The sequence below is a fragment of the Schistocerca nitens genome, chromosome 4, assembly GCF_023898315.1.
Source record: "Schistocerca nitens isolate TAMUIC-IGC-003100 chromosome 4, iqSchNite1.1, whole genome shotgun sequence".
Classification (NCBI taxonomy): Eukaryota; Metazoa; Arthropoda; class Insecta; order Orthoptera; family Acrididae; genus Schistocerca; species Schistocerca nitens.
Window position 1 is genome coordinate 793,871,267 of NC_064617.1, and position 12,033 is coordinate 793,883,299.

Genomic DNA, 12,033 nt, shown 5'->3' on the forward strand with positions numbered 1-12,033 from the left:
CGACGTCGCTGGGTGGCAATCCCACTTTCCCATGCAGAAAAGTGCTCGGGAAGCACGGGCAGCTTGTCGAGCATCGGTGGTTCAATGGCATGTGCCTCAGTAGTGCAGTAGGCAGCGCGTAAGTCTCATAATCGTAAGGCTTGCCGGCACGATAGCTCAGCGTGTTCGGTCTGAGAGTTATCTGCCCTCTGTAATAAAAGACCGAGTCAACGATGAACTTGAACGGGCGTCATCGGACGTCCGCCCCCAACAAATGCAAGGAAAGAAATGGGAACAAAAAAAAAAAAAAATTGGTGAATGCTCGCTTAGCATGCGGACGGCCCGGGTTCGATTCCCGGCCGATGCATCGTTCTGCTGTTCTCGCTATAATGCTGCCGCGCCGATTCCTCGCCTGAGCTGCGTCAGCCTCAGGAATGTATAGCAGGATTCGCTGTGAGAAGAACCATACACGCAGCACGCAGTAGACCGTACTTGGACGGTCGCGTGCTATTTCTGAACTCTAACGTCGGCCTGGCCCAACAGGCCGCTGTGTTCAGGTGCCGCAAGGGCGATGTACTGTAACCTCGGGCAGTGCTGCGTTCCGTTGAAAAAGCTGCGGCAGCAGTTTAATCTAGCAAGTAGGGAAAGCACGTGTAGCAACACAACAGATTCTTGAGAAAGCGCAAACTGTCTATCTCTAATATGCGAGACTTACCAAGTTTCCTGTAACGTTGCTTGCAACGTGCCTCGGTAGCGCAGTAGGTAGCGCGTAAGTCTCATAATCTTAAGGTCGTGAGTTCGATCCTCACCCGGGGCATTTAATTTGCTGTACATCATGGCTGAATTAACGGCGTTGCTGTTGCTAGGGAACGAACTTAATTGTCGTTCGTTATCCACAAGGAGGCTACACCTCAGCGTCAATATGTTTATTTCCAATTATGACAACGTACAACTTTGATCTTTCTCTTCCCTTGTTATGAGTAAAATAATGAATAGTCAATTTCGAGCTGTGCGCCATGCCAGTCTGTAGGCGCAAATATGCTCGCAAACAGAGAACACCACTGAGACCAGATTCAGCACGAAATACGAGAGGAGACGGAGAAGATCTCACGCTTATCGAGCAAATCCGGTGTGGTCTAGTGGCTAGGATACCTGGCTTTCACCCAGGAGGCCCGGGTTCGATTCCCGGTACCGGAACGGAAGTTTTTGCGCACACAACGCTCCATGTTTTGGCCTTCGAACTGTCGTTTGTCGCCCACCCTCCGGAGCTTCGGCCGAACGTAATCGGGGAAAACAGGCACATGATGCAATTACTGTCGGCACCGGAATAAAGGGAGAAGTGGCACTGGTCCGCTGTTGGGCTGCTACCAGCGTCAGTGGGAAGTCGGTGAAGTCGCCAGTTGCGGCAGAAGCCAGCTGTTACCGTAGTACGCCTACACACGCGTTCCAGTTATTCACATTGCTTGCAGCCGCTCCATCCGCAACAAGGGTGAGCCCGGATAGCTCAGTCGGTAGAGCATTAGGCTTTTAACCTAAGGGTCCAGGGTTCAAGTCCCTGTCCGGGCGAAGATTTTAACGTTTCCGCAATGGCTCGTCTCGTAGCGATGGTAGCCCTGCCGTAATCAGTGCACAGAGTTCGTTTCCTGTCAACATTCTGCGCAGACCGGTTGCATTTCTCACGATTCCAGGGAAACTTCAGTTACGAGCAGTCGTGGCCGAGTGGTTAAGGCGTCTGACTAGAAATCAGATTCCCTCTGGGAGCGTAGGTTCGAGTCCTACCGACTGCGTCGGTTTTTTTCTTTTTTTGTTTAAGAAGAACGAGCAGAAAATTTCGCAGTTTGCCTGTCGTTTTGGTACCTCTCCACACCTCGCCTCTCACAGCCGTTTATAGTGCCTGTCATTTTGATAAGGGCGAATTCCAAGCGTCAGCTTTCGCGTCAGCCGAGCAAAGTCGGGACAAGTCGGGACATACTACAGGATGGTCTGCGTGGAGCAACGACGAAAAAAACCTTCATGTAACAGCACGCGGCTCACATACTCATACGAAAAAACCAGCGCCACTTGCGGTGGCCGGGAATCGAACCCGGATCAACTGCTTGGAAGGCAACTATGCTCACCATTACACCACCACCGCACAGCCGCTGCTCGCAACGCCCCGCTGTGTCGGCTTCCCGCCCGCCAGCAGCGGCCCACGGTGATAGTAGCTGCAGGCGCTTTTCGAGGTAGGAGGGTGCATCCACACGCATTCGGGTAGCGCCTCCACGCACGCTGCGTCTTTGGGCAAGACTAGTCGCCGCGGCCGCAAGGTTACTCACACGATAGTGATGAGCATTCGTTTTAAGGCAATGTAGTGGAGGACTCCACGTGTGTAGCACTTTTTTCGGTTGTATCCGACGTCGCTGGGTGGCAATCCCACTTTCCCATGCAGAAAAGTGCTCGGGAAGCACGGGCAGCTTGTCGAGCATCGGTGGTTCAATGGCATGTGCCTCAGTAGTGCAGTAGGCAGCGCGTAAGTCTCATAATCGTAAGGCTTGCCGGCACGATAGCTCAGCGTGTTCGGTCTGAGAGTTATCTGCCCTCTGTAATAAAAGACCGAGTCAACGATGAACTTGAACGGGCGTCATCGGACGTCCGCCCCCAACAAATGCAAGGAAAGAAATGGGAACAAAAAAAAAAAAAAATTGGTGAATGCTCGCTTAGCATGCGGACGGCCCGGGTTCGATTCCCGGCCGATGCATCGTTCTGCTGTTCTCGCTATAATGCTGCCGCGCCGATTCCTCGCCTGAGCTGCGTCAGCCTCAGGAATGTATAGCAGGATTCGCTGTGAGAAGAACCATACACGCAGCACGCAGTAGACCGTACTTGGACGGTCGCGTGCTATTTCTGAACTCTAACGTCGGCCTGGCCCAACAGGCCGCTGTGTTCAGGTGCCGCAAGGGCGATGTACTGTAACCTCGGGCAGTGCTGCGTTCCGTTGAAAAAGCTGCGGCAGCAGTTTAATCTAGCAAGTAGGGAAAGCACGTGTAGCAACACAACAGATTCTTGAGAAAGCGCAAACTGTCTATCTCTAATATGCGAGACTTACCAAGTTTCCTGTAACGTTGCTTGCAACGTGCCTCGGTAGCGCAGTAGGTAGCGCGTAAGTCTCATAATCTTAAGGTCGTGAGTTCGATCCTCACCCGGGGCATTTAATTTGCTGTACATCATGGCTGAATTAACGGCGTTGCTGTTGCTAGGGAACGAACTTAATTGTCGTTCGTTATCCACAAGGAGGCTACACCTCAGCGTCAATATGTTTATTTCCAATTATGACAACGTACAACTTTGATCTTTCTCTTCCCTTGTTATGAGTAAAATAATGAATAGTCAATTTCGAGCTGTGCGCCATGCCAGTCTGTAGGCGCAAATATGCTCGCAAACAGAGAACACCACTGAGACCAGATTCAGCACGAAATACGAGAGGAGACGGAGAAGATCTCACGCTTATCGAGCAAATCCGGTGTGGTCTAGTGGCTAGGATACCTGGCTTTCACCCAGGAGGCCCGGGTTCGATTCCCGGTACCGGAACGGAAGTTTTTGCGCACACAACGCTCCATGTTTTGGCCTTCGAACTGTCGTTTGTCGCCCACCCTCCGGAGCTTCGGCCGAACGTAATCGGGGAAAACAGGCACATGATGCAATTACTGTCGGCACCGGAATAAAGGGAGAAGTGGCACTGGTCCGCTGTTGGGCTGCTACCAGCGTCAGTGGGAAGTCGGTGAAGTCGCCAGTTGCGGCAGAAGCCAGCTGTTACCGTAGTACGCCTACACACGCGTTCCAGTTATTCACATTGCTTGCAGCCGCTCCATCCGCAACAAGGGTGAGCCCGGATAGCTCAGTCGGTAGAGCATTAGGCTTTTAACCTAAGGGTCCAGGGTTCAAGTCCCTGTCCGGGCGAAGATTTTAACGTTTCCGCAATGGCTCGTCTCGTAGCGATGGTAGCCCTGCCGTAATCAGTGCACAGAGTTCGTTTCCTGTCAACATTCTGCGCAGACCGGTTGCATTTCTCACGATTCCAGGGAAACTTCAGTTACGAGCAGTCGTGGCCGAGTGGTTAAGGCGTCTGACTAGAAATCAGATTCCCTCTGGGAGCGTAGGTTCGAGTCCTACCGACTGCGTCGGTTTTTTTCTTTTTTTGTTTAAGAAGAACGAGCAGAAAATTTCGCAGTTTGCCTGTCGTTTTGGTACCTCTCCACACCTCGCCTCTCACAGCCGTTTATAGTGCCTGTCATTTTGATAAGGGCGAATTCCAAGCGTCAGCTTTCGCGTCAGCCGAGCAAAGTCGGGACAAGTCGGGACATACTACAGGATGGTCTGCGTGGAGCAACGACGAAAAAAACCTTCATGTAACAGCACGCGGCTCACATACTCATACGAAAAAACCAGCGCCACTTGCGGTGGCCGGGAATCGAACCCGGATCAACTGCTTGGAAGGCAACTATGCTCACCATTACACCACCACCGCACAGCCGCTGCTCGCAACGCCCCGCTGTGTCGGCTTCCCGCCCGCCAGCAGCGGCCCACGGTGATAGTAGCTGCAGGCGCTTTTCGAGGTAGGAGGGTGCATCCACACGCATTCGGGTAGCGCCTCCACGCACGCTGCGTCTTTGGGCAAGACTAGTCGCCGCGGCCGCAAGGTTACTCACACGATAGTGATGAGCATTCGTTTTAAGGCAATGTAGTGGAGGACTCCACGTGTGTAGCACTTTTTTCGGTTGTATCCGACGTCGCTGGGTGGCAATCCCACTTTCCCATGCAGAAAAGTGCTCGGGAAGCACGGGCAGCTTGTCGAGCATCGGTGGTTCAATGGCATGTGCCTCAGTAGTGCAGTAGGCAGCGCGTAAGTCTCATAATCGTAAGGCTTGCCGGCACGATAGCTCAGCGTGTTCGGTCTGAGAGTTATCTGCCCTCTGTAATAAAAGACCGAGTCAACGATGAACTTGAACGGGCGTCATCGGACGTCCGCCCCCAACAAATGCAAGGAAAGAAATGGGAACAAAAAAAAAAAAAAATTGGTGAATGCTCGCTTAGCATGCGGACGGCCCGGGTTCGATTCCCGGCCGATGCATCGTTCTGCTGTTCTCGCTATAATGCTGCCGCGCCGATTCCTCGCCTGAGCTGCGTCAGCCTCAGGAATGTATAGCAGGATTCGCTGTGAGAAGAACCATACACGCAGCACGCAGTAGACCGTACTTGGACGGTCGCGTGCTATTTCTGAACTCTAACGTCGGCCTGGCCCAACAGGCCGCTGTGTTCAGGTGCCGCAAGGGCGATGTACTGTAACCTCGGGCAGTGCTGCGTTCCGTTGAAAAAGCTGCGGCAGCAGTTTAATCTAGCAAGTAGGGAAAGCACGTGTAGCAACACAACAGATTCTTGAGAAAGCGCAAACTGTCTATCTCTAATATGCGAGACTTACCAAGTTTCCTGTAACGTTGCTTGCAACGTGCCTCGGTAGCGCAGTAGGTAGCGCGTAAGTCTCATAATCTTAAGGTCGTGAGTTCGATCCTCACCCGGGGCATTTAATTTGCTGTACATCATGGCTGAATTAACGGCGTTGCTGTTGCTAGGGAACGAACTTAATTGTCGTTCGTTATCCACAAGGAGGCTACACCTCAGCGTCAATATGTTTATTTCCAATTATGACAACGTACAACTTTGATCTTTCTCTTCCCTTGTTATGAGTAAAATAATGAATAGTCAATTTCGAGCTGTGCGCCATGCCAGTCTGTAGGCGCAAATATGCTCGCAAACAGAGAACACCACTGAGACCAGATTCAGCACGAAATACGAGAGGAGACGGAGAAGATCTCACGCTTATCGAGCAAATCCGGTGTGGTCTAGTGGCTAGGATACCTGGCTTTCACCCAGGAGGCCCGGGTTCGATTCCCGGTACCGGAACGGAAGTTTTTGCGCACACAACGCTCCATGTTTTGGCCTTCGAACTGTCGTTTGTCGCCCACCCTCCGGAGCTTCGGCCGAACGTAATCGGGGAAAACAGGCACATGATGCAATTACTGTCGGCACCGGAATAAAGGGAGAAGTGGCACTGGTCCGCTGTTGGGCTGCTACCAGCGTCAGTGGGAAGTCGGTGAAGTCGCCAGTTGCGGCAGAAGCCAGCTGTTACCGTAGTACGCCTACACACGCGTTCCAGTTATTCACATTGCTTGCAGCCGCTCCATCCGCAACAAGGGTGAGCCCGGATAGCTCAGTCGGTAGAGCATTAGGCTTTTAACCTAAGGGTCCAGGGTTCAAGTCCCTGTCCGGGCGAAGATTTTAACGTTTCCGCAATGGCTCGTCTCGTAGCGATGGTAGCCCTGCCGTAATCAGTGCACAGAGTTCGTTTCCTGTCAACATTCTGCGCAGACCGGTTGCATTTCTCACGATTCCAGGGAAACTTCAGTTACGAGCAGTCGTGGCCGAGTGGTTAAGGCGTCTGACTAGAAATCAGATTCCCTCTGGGAGCGTAGGTTCGAGTCCTACCGACTGCGTCGGTTTTTTTCTTTTTTTGTTTAAGAAGAACGAGCAGAAAATTTCGCAGTTTGCCTGTCGTTTTGGTACCTCTCCACACCTCGCCTCTCACAGCCGTTTATAGTGCCTGTCATTTTGATAAGGGCGAATTCCAAGCGTCAGCTTTCGCGTCAGCCGAGCAAAGTCGGGACAAGTCGGGACATACTACAGGATGGTCTGCGTGGAGCAACGACGAAAAAAACCTTCATGTAACAGCACGCGGCTCACATACTCATACGAAAAAACCAGCGCCACTTGCGGTGGCCGGGAATCGAACCCGGATCAACTGCTTGGAAGGCAACTATGCTCACCATTACACCACCACCGCACAGCCGCTGCTCGCAACGCCCCGCTGTGTCGGCTTCCCGCCCGCCAGCAGCGGCCCACGGTGATAGTAGCTGCAGGCGCTTTTCGAGGTAGGAGGGTGCATCCACACGCATTCGGGTAGCGCCTCCACGCACGCTGCGTCTTTGGGCAAGACTAGTCGCCGCGGCCGCAAGGTTACTCACACGATAGTGATGAGCATTCGTTTTAAGGCAATGTAGTGGAGGACTCCACGTGTGTAGCACTTTTTTCGGTTGTATCCGACGTCGCTGGGTGGCAATCCCACTTTCCCATGCAGAAAAGTGCTCGGGAAGCACGGGCAGCTTGTCGAGCATCGGTGGTTCAATGGCATGTGCCTCAGTAGTGCAGTAGGCAGCGCGTAAGTCTCATAATCGTAAGGCTTGCCGGCACGATAGCTCAGCGTGTTCGGTCTGAGAGTTATCTGCCCTCTGTAATAAAAGACCGAGTCAACGATGAACTTGAACGGGCGTCATCGGACGTCCGCCCCCAACAAATGCAAGGAAAGAAATGGGAACAAAAAAAAAAAAAAATTGGTGAATGCTCGCTTAGCATGCGGACGGCCCGGGTTCGATTCCCGGCCGATGCATCGTTCTGCTGTTCTCGCTATAATGCTGCCGCGCCGATTCCTCGCCTGAGCTGCGTCAGCCTCAGGAATGTATAGCAGGATTCGCTGTGAGAAGAACCATACACGCAGCACGCAGTAGACCGTACTTGGACGGTCGCGTGCTATTTCTGAACTCTAACGTCGGCCTGGCCCAACAGGCCGCTGTGTTCAGGTGCCGCAAGGGCGATGTACTGTAACCTCGGGCAGTGCTGCGTTCCGTTGAAAAAGCTGCGGCAGCAGTTTAATCTAGCAAGTAGGGAAAGCACGTGTAGCAACACAACAGATTCTTGAGAAAGCGCAAACTGTCTATCTCTAATATGCGAGACTTACCAAGTTTCCTGTAACGTTGCTTGCAACGTGCCTCGGTAGCGCAGTAGGTAGCGCGTAAGTCTCATAATCTTAAGGTCGTGAGTTCGATCCTCACCCGGGGCATTTAATTTGCTGTACATCATGGCTGAATTAACGGCGTTGCTGTTGCTAGGGAACGAACTTAATTGTCGTTCGTTATCCACAAGGAGGCTACACCTCAGCGTCAATATGTTTATTTCCAATTATGACAACGTACAACTTTGATCTTTCTCTTCCCTTGTTATGAGTAAAATAATGAATAGTCAATTTCGAGCTGTGCGCCATGCCAGTCTGTAGGCGCAAATATGCTCGCAAACAGAGAACACCACTGAGACCAGATTCAGCACGAAATACGAGAGGAGACGGAGAAGATCTCACGCTTATCGAGCAAATCCGGTGTGGTCTAGTGGCTAGGATACCTGGCTTTCACCCAGGAGGCCCGGGTTCGATTCCCGGTACCGGAACGGAAGTTTTTGCGCACACAACGCTCCATGTTTTGGCCTTCGAACTGTCGTTTGTCGCCCACCCTCCGGAGCTTCGGCCGAACGTAATCGGGGAAAACAGGCACATGATGCAATTACTGTCGGCACCGGAATAAAGGGAGAAGTGGCACTGGTCCGCTGTTGGGCTGCTACCAGCGTCAGTGGGAAGTCGGTGAAGTCGCCAGTTGCGGCAGAAGCCAGCTGTTACCGTAGTACGCCTACACACGCGTTCCAGTTATTCACATTGCTTGCAGCCGCTCCATCCGCAACAAGGGTGAGCCCGGATAGCTCAGTCGGTAGAGCATTAGGCTTTTAACCTAAGGGTCCAGGGTTCAAGTCCCTGTCCGGGCGAAGATTTTAACGTTTCCGCAATGGCTCGTCTCGTAGCGATGGTAGCCCTGCCGTAATCAGTGCACAGAGTTCGTTTCCTGTCAACATTCTGCGCAGACCGGTTGCATTTCTCACGATTCCAGGGAAACTTCAGTTACGAGCAGTCGTGGCCGAGTGGTTAAGGCGTCTGACTAGAAATCAGATTCCCTCTGGGAGCGTAGGTTCGAGTCCTACCGACTGCGTCGGTTTTTTTCTTTTTTTGTTTAAGAAGAACGAGCAGAAAATTTCGCAGTTTGCCTGTCGTTTTGGTACCTCTCCACACCTCGCCTCTCACAGCCGTTTATAGTGCCTGTCATTTTGATAAGGGCGAATTCCAAGCGTCAGCTTTCGCGTCAGCCGAGCAAAGTCGGGACAAGTCGGGACATACTACAGGATGGTCTGCGTGGAGCAACGACGAAAAAAACCTTCATGTAACAGCACGCGGCTCACATACTCATACGAAAAAACCAGCGCCACTTGCGGTGGCCGGGAATCGAACCCGGATCAACTGCTTGGAAGGCAACTATGCTCACCATTACACCACCACCGCACAGCCGCTGCTCGCAACGCCCCGCTGTGTCGGCTTCCCGCCCGCCAGCAGCGGCCCACGGTGATAGTAGCTGCAGGCGCTTTTCGAGGTAGGAGGGTGCATCCACACGCATTCGGGTAGCGCCTCCACGCACGCTGCGTCTTTGGGCAAGACTAGTCGCCGCGGCCGCAAGGTTACTCACACGATAGTGATGAGCATTCGTTTTAAGGCAATGTAGTGGAGGACTCCACGTGTGTAGCACTTTTTTCGGTTGTATCCGACGTCGCTGGGTGGCAATCCCACTTTCCCATGCAGAAAAGTGCTCGGGAAGCACGGGCAGCTTGTCGAGCATCGGTGGTTCAATGGCATGTGCCTCAGTAGTGCAGTAGGCAGCGCGTAAGTCTCATAATCGTAAGGCTTGCCGGCACGATAGCTCAGCGTGTTCGGTCTGAGAGTTATCTGCCCTCTGTAATAAAAGACCGAGTCAACGATGAACTTGAACGGGCGTCATCGGACGTCCGCCCCCAACAAGCAGAAATGGACTAATGGGAACAAAAAAAAAAAAAATTGGTGAATGCTCGCTTAGCATGCGGACGGCCCGGGTTCGATTCCCGGCCGATGCATCGTTCTGCTGTTCTCGCTATAATGCTGCCGCGCCGATTCCTCGCCTGAGCTGCGTCAGCCTCAGGAATGTATAGCAGGATTCGCTGTGAGAAGAACCATACACGCAGCACGCAGTAGACCGTACTTGGACGGTCGCGTGCTATTTCTGAACTCTAACGTCGGCCTGGCCCAACAGGCCGCTGTGTTCAGGTGCCGCAAGGGCGATGTACTGTAACCTCGGGCAGTGCTACGTTCCGTTGAAAAAGCTGCGGCAGCAGTTTAATCTAGCAAGTAGGGAAAGCACGTGTAGCAACACAACAGATTCTTGAGAAAGCGCAAACTGTCTATCTCTAATATGCGAGACTTACCAAGTTTCCTGTAACGTTGCTTGCAACGTGCCTCGGTAGCGCAGTAGGTAGCGCGTAAGTCTCATAATCTTAAGGTCGTGAGTTCGATCCTCACCCGGGGCATTTAATTTGCTGTACATCATGGCTGAATTAACGGCGTTGCTGTTGCTAGGGAACGAACTTAATTGTCGTTCGTTATCCACAAGGAGGCTACACCTCAGCGTCAATATGTTTATTTCCAATTATGACAACGTACAACTTTGATCTTTCTCTTCCCTTGTTATGAGTAAAATAATGAATAGTCAATTTCGAGCTGTGCGCCATGCCAGTCTGTAGGCGCAAATATGCTCGCAAACAGAGAACACCACTGAGACCAGATTCAGCACGAAATACGAGAGGAGACGGAGAAGATCTCACGCTTATCGAGCAAATCCGGTGTGGTCTAGTGGCTAGGATACCTGGCTTTCACCCAGGAGGCCCGGGTTCGATTCCCGGTACCGGAACGGAAGTTTTTGCGCACACAACGCTCCATGTTTTGGCCTTCGAACTGTCGTTTGTCGCCCACCCTCCGGAGCTTCGGCCGAACGTAATCGGGGAAAACAGGCACATGATGCAATTACTGTCGGCACCGGAATAAAGGGAGAAGTGGCACTGGTCCGCTGTTGGGCTGCTACCAGCGTCAGTGGGAAGTCGGTGAAGTCGCCAGTTGCGGCAGAAGCCAGCTGTTACCGTAGTACGCCTACACACGCGTTCCAGTTATTCACATTGCTTGCAGCCGCTCCATCCACAACAAGGGTGAGCCCGGATAGCTCAGTCGGTAGAGCATTAGGCTTTTAACCTAAGGGTCCAGGGTTCAAGTCCCTGTCCGGGCGAAGATTTTAACGTTTCCGCAATGGCTCGTCTCGTAGCGATGGTAGCCCTGCCGTAATCAGTGCACAGAGTTCGTTTCCTGTCAACATTCTGCGCAGACCGGTTGCATTTCTCACGATTCCAGGGAAACTTCAGTTACGAGCAGTCGTGGCCGAGTGGTTAAGGCGTCTGACTAGAAATCAGATTCCCTCTGGGAGCGTAGGTTCGAGTCCTACCGACTGCGTCGGTTTTTTTCTTTTTTTGTTTAAGAAGAACGAGCAGAAAATTTCGCAGTTTGCCTGTCGTTTTGGTACCTCTCCACACCTCGCCTCTCACAGCCGTTTATAGTGCCTGTCATTTTGATAAGGGCGAATTCCAAGCGTCAGCTTTCGCGTCAGCCGAGCAAAGTCGGGACAAGTCGGGACATACTACAGGATGGTCTGCGTGGAGCAACGACGAAAAAAACCTTCATGTAACAGCACGCGGCTCACATACTCATACGAAAAAACCAGCGCCACTTGCGGTGGCCGGGAATCGAACCCGGATCAACTGCTTGGAAGGCAACTATGCTCACCATTACACCACCACCGCACTGCCGCTGCTCGCAACGCCCCGCTGTGTCGGCTTCCCGCCCGCCAGCAGCGGCCCACGGTGATAGTAGCTGCAGGCGCTTTTCGAGGTAGGAGGGTGCATCCACACGCATTCGGGTAGCGCCTCCACGCACGCTGCGTCTTTGGGCAAGACTAGTCGCCGCGGCCGCAAGGTTACTCACACGATAGTGATGAGCATTCGTTTTAAGGCAATGTAGTGGAGGACTCCACGTGTGTAGCACTTTTTTCGGTTGTATCCGACGTCGCTGGGTGGCAATCCCACTTTCCCATGCAGAAAAGTGCTCGGGAAGCACGGGCAGCTTGTCGAGCATCGGTGGTTCAATGGCATGTGCCTCAGTAGTGCAGTAGGCAGCGCGTAAGTCTCATAATCGTAAGGCTTGCCGGCACGATAGCTCAGCGTGTTCGGTCTGAGAGTTATCTG

The 12,033-nt window shown here is 52.6% G+C and overlaps 25 non-coding genes across 25 annotated transcripts; 20 read left to right on the forward strand and 5 right to left on the reverse strand.

Annotated features, from left to right (window-relative positions):
* Positions 1–723: 723 nt before the first annotated feature.
* Positions 724–796, forward strand: Trnam-cau (transfer RNA methionine (anticodon CAU)). The gene has a single exon. It is a non-coding gene; the product is annotated as a tRNA-Met (tRNA).
* Positions 797–1,104: 308 nt separating this feature from the next.
* Positions 1,105–1,176, forward strand: Trnae-uuc (transfer RNA glutamic acid (anticodon UUC)). The gene has a single exon. It is a non-coding gene; the product is annotated as a tRNA-Glu (tRNA).
* Positions 1,177–1,472: 296 nt separating this feature from the next.
* Trnak-uuu (transfer RNA lysine (anticodon UUU)) lies at positions 1,473–1,545 on the forward strand. The gene has a single exon. It is a non-coding gene; the product is annotated as a tRNA-Lys (tRNA).
* A 139-nt stretch (positions 1,546–1,684) lies between these two features.
* Positions 1,685–1,766, forward strand: Trnas-aga (transfer RNA serine (anticodon AGA)). Its single transcript has one exon. It is a non-coding gene; the product is annotated as a tRNA-Ser (tRNA).
* Positions 1,767–2,041: 275 nt separating this feature from the next.
* On the reverse strand, positions 2,042–2,113 carry Trnag-ucc (transfer RNA glycine (anticodon UCC)). The gene has a single exon. It is a non-coding gene; the product is annotated as a tRNA-Gly (tRNA).
* Positions 2,114–3,093: 980 nt separating this feature from the next.
* Positions 3,094–3,166, forward strand: Trnam-cau (transfer RNA methionine (anticodon CAU)). Its single transcript has one exon. It is a non-coding gene; the product is annotated as a tRNA-Met (tRNA).
* A 308-nt stretch (positions 3,167–3,474) lies between these two features.
* Positions 3,475–3,546, forward strand: Trnae-uuc (transfer RNA glutamic acid (anticodon UUC)). The gene has a single exon. It is a non-coding gene; the product is annotated as a tRNA-Glu (tRNA).
* A 296-nt stretch (positions 3,547–3,842) lies between these two features.
* Trnak-uuu (transfer RNA lysine (anticodon UUU)) lies at positions 3,843–3,915 on the forward strand. The gene has a single exon. It is a non-coding gene; the product is annotated as a tRNA-Lys (tRNA).
* Positions 3,916–4,054: 139 nt separating this feature from the next.
* On the forward strand, positions 4,055–4,136 carry Trnas-aga (transfer RNA serine (anticodon AGA)). The gene has a single exon. It is a non-coding gene; the product is annotated as a tRNA-Ser (tRNA).
* Positions 4,137–4,411: 275 nt separating this feature from the next.
* On the reverse strand, positions 4,412–4,483 carry Trnag-ucc (transfer RNA glycine (anticodon UCC)). The gene has a single exon. It is a non-coding gene; the product is annotated as a tRNA-Gly (tRNA).
* Positions 4,484–5,463: 980 nt separating this feature from the next.
* Trnam-cau (transfer RNA methionine (anticodon CAU)) lies at positions 5,464–5,536 on the forward strand. The gene has a single exon. It is a non-coding gene; the product is annotated as a tRNA-Met (tRNA).
* A 308-nt stretch (positions 5,537–5,844) lies between these two features.
* Positions 5,845–5,916, forward strand: Trnae-uuc (transfer RNA glutamic acid (anticodon UUC)). Its single transcript has one exon. It is a non-coding gene; the product is annotated as a tRNA-Glu (tRNA).
* A 296-nt stretch (positions 5,917–6,212) lies between these two features.
* On the forward strand, positions 6,213–6,285 carry Trnak-uuu (transfer RNA lysine (anticodon UUU)). The gene has a single exon. It is a non-coding gene; the product is annotated as a tRNA-Lys (tRNA).
* Positions 6,286–6,424: 139 nt separating this feature from the next.
* Positions 6,425–6,506, forward strand: Trnas-aga (transfer RNA serine (anticodon AGA)). The gene has a single exon. It is a non-coding gene; the product is annotated as a tRNA-Ser (tRNA).
* Positions 6,507–6,781: 275 nt separating this feature from the next.
* Trnag-ucc (transfer RNA glycine (anticodon UCC)) lies at positions 6,782–6,853 on the reverse strand. The gene has a single exon. It is a non-coding gene; the product is annotated as a tRNA-Gly (tRNA).
* A 980-nt stretch (positions 6,854–7,833) lies between these two features.
* Positions 7,834–7,906, forward strand: Trnam-cau (transfer RNA methionine (anticodon CAU)). Its single transcript has one exon. It is a non-coding gene; the product is annotated as a tRNA-Met (tRNA).
* A 308-nt stretch (positions 7,907–8,214) lies between these two features.
* Positions 8,215–8,286, forward strand: Trnae-uuc (transfer RNA glutamic acid (anticodon UUC)). Its single transcript has one exon. It is a non-coding gene; the product is annotated as a tRNA-Glu (tRNA).
* A 296-nt stretch (positions 8,287–8,582) lies between these two features.
* On the forward strand, positions 8,583–8,655 carry Trnak-uuu (transfer RNA lysine (anticodon UUU)). Its single transcript has one exon. It is a non-coding gene; the product is annotated as a tRNA-Lys (tRNA).
* Positions 8,656–8,794: 139 nt separating this feature from the next.
* Trnas-aga (transfer RNA serine (anticodon AGA)) lies at positions 8,795–8,876 on the forward strand. The gene has a single exon. It is a non-coding gene; the product is annotated as a tRNA-Ser (tRNA).
* A 275-nt stretch (positions 8,877–9,151) lies between these two features.
* Positions 9,152–9,223, reverse strand: Trnag-ucc (transfer RNA glycine (anticodon UCC)). Its single transcript has one exon. It is a non-coding gene; the product is annotated as a tRNA-Gly (tRNA).
* A 979-nt stretch (positions 9,224–10,202) lies between these two features.
* Trnam-cau (transfer RNA methionine (anticodon CAU)) lies at positions 10,203–10,275 on the forward strand. The gene has a single exon. It is a non-coding gene; the product is annotated as a tRNA-Met (tRNA).
* A 308-nt stretch (positions 10,276–10,583) lies between these two features.
* Positions 10,584–10,655, forward strand: Trnae-uuc (transfer RNA glutamic acid (anticodon UUC)). The gene has a single exon. It is a non-coding gene; the product is annotated as a tRNA-Glu (tRNA).
* Positions 10,656–10,951: 296 nt separating this feature from the next.
* On the forward strand, positions 10,952–11,024 carry Trnak-uuu (transfer RNA lysine (anticodon UUU)). Its single transcript has one exon. It is a non-coding gene; the product is annotated as a tRNA-Lys (tRNA).
* A 139-nt stretch (positions 11,025–11,163) lies between these two features.
* On the forward strand, positions 11,164–11,245 carry Trnas-aga (transfer RNA serine (anticodon AGA)). The gene has a single exon. It is a non-coding gene; the product is annotated as a tRNA-Ser (tRNA).
* Positions 11,246–11,520: 275 nt separating this feature from the next.
* Positions 11,521–11,592, reverse strand: Trnag-ucc (transfer RNA glycine (anticodon UCC)). The gene has a single exon. It is a non-coding gene; the product is annotated as a tRNA-Gly (tRNA).
* Positions 11,593–12,033: the final 441 nt, after the last annotated feature.